The following is a 1,943-nucleotide window of genomic DNA, read 5'->3' on the forward strand; positions in this document are numbered from 1 at the left end:
CAGCACAGCTGGCTCCAGCCCTGCACAGCCCCTGGCCTGTCCCAGGACAGGGGGGACACACCAGGAGTGGAGTCTTATTTATTATTCTGATTTTTTCCCCCAGCAAGAGCAGCTGCTGACAAAATCCCCACCATGAGCCGGGCTCTGAGCAAACACAGTGTGGGGGTGGCTGTGTTTGCTGGCTCCTGCTCCTGTCACAGTGTCACAGCCACCTACCCTGGCCCTGGGGCTGCCCCTCCAGCCCTGTGGCCACCAGCCAGAGCGTGGCTACCTCTCTCTGCCACTCTGGGGGTCAATTCACCCAGCCCAGGGCATCCCAAAACCAGGGTCTAAACCACTGTGCCATCAGGGTGGGGAAACTGAGGCAGGGGGTGGCCAAGAGGAGAGCTCAGAACAGCTCTGCCCAGCAGGACTCTGTGGGATCTGGGTGCTTTTGGTGTTTCCCAAGCCCAGACTGAGGTTGTGGGGCAAAGCTGAGCCCAGAGCTCTGCTGAGGATGAGGAGTGGGGTGGCAGAGGCAGTGTTGACAGCCTGCAGCACGCCTGGCTGGCTCAGCCCTGCATTAACCACGATTCCTGTGACCTAGAAAACTCCAGCTGGCGCCTGAACCACTGCGCTGCTTCATTTTAGAATTAACCTAAAAATTAGAGGGGGGAGATGGAACTGTGCAGGCTCCCTCCACACTGGACTGACCATCCCAAAAAACAACCCCCCTCATTCCTGCTCTGGGGTCACATCAGGGCTCTGAGGGGCTGCAGGAACTGCCACTTTCCTCACTGTCCATCCTGAGCTTGGTGAAGGGCTCAGACTGCTGAATTGGTCTTGGGCTTGTATTATTCTAGGTCTGGTCTAACCCAAAGGTCATATTTATAGTTTGGAAATGGTTCTGGCCTGTCAAACAGAAACACCCCACTGCAAACAGGAGTTTAGACTTGTTTGCAGCTCTGTGGTTATTCTGAGCAATTTAGTCCCCAGAGAAGCCTGCTCTCTCTGTAAAACTGAGAAACAGGTTTTGTCTTTGGGAGAAGGAGGGGAAATGCTGCTGGAGAGGGGATAAAGCTGGAATGAGTGAACCCCTTGGGTCCTGTTCAAACCTTTCCCAAACTGGGGGAGTTTGGACACACACTGGGTACCACAATGTGCTCAGCAGGGAAGAGCACAGGCTTAAACTGAGGAGCAGAAAAGGGGCTCTTCCACTTAAGTTAGATGCTTAAAGCCCCCCCCAAACCATCCTATGGCTGCTCAGAGCTCTGCAGGGGTGGGTGATGCTGCCTGCAGGACCATGATGCTGCTGGGACCCCAATCCCTCCCAACCACCAGCCAAACCCTGACTCCACCCCGACTTCTGCTTCCCCGAGATACCAGCATGAGGCTCTTCAGCAGAGCCTCTGTCTCCTGCCCAAACAGGCCCTAATTCCAGGGCTGAGCCCTGAGCTGAAGCAACAACAAACCTTCAGGTTTAGAGATCTAAATCAAACCATTATTTTTCTCAACTCCAATTTTTTTTCTTTTTTTTTTTTTGGTGTTGCCACCTTCACTTTGAGCTCTCAGGTCTGGCTTAGGAGAGGTGTAAATTAATTTTAACTCTGTTCTTTGACTGGAGCCGCTGGGAACTGCAGCAGGAGGGTCAGATGGTGCCTTTCCTCACCGTGTTTGCTCTCTGGCATCCAGCTGACGGCACCAGCCAGCGCCGAGCCAGCCCGGGAGGCTGCGAGTCCCCCCGGCTCCAGCTGGGCTGTTTGTTCTCTGCTGGGCACTGAGCCGGGAAAAAAAAAACCAGCGTTTTCCTCCCTGTTTTGAATTTCGCTACTCTGCCGGGCTTTTTGTCTTCCTTGGGAAGCAGCAGAGCCACGAGGAGGGGGGACAAGGGAGGTGAGTCTCTCTTTTCTGTCCGCTCAGGCTGGCTCCGCTCGCCTCCAAGTGCTGGTTAATATTTTTTGCAG

The sequence above is a fragment of the Zosterops lateralis genome, assembly GCF_965231275.1.
Source record: "Zosterops lateralis genome assembly, chromosome: 20".
Classification (NCBI taxonomy): domain Eukaryota; kingdom Metazoa; phylum Chordata; class Aves; order Passeriformes; family Zosteropidae; genus Zosterops; species Zosterops lateralis.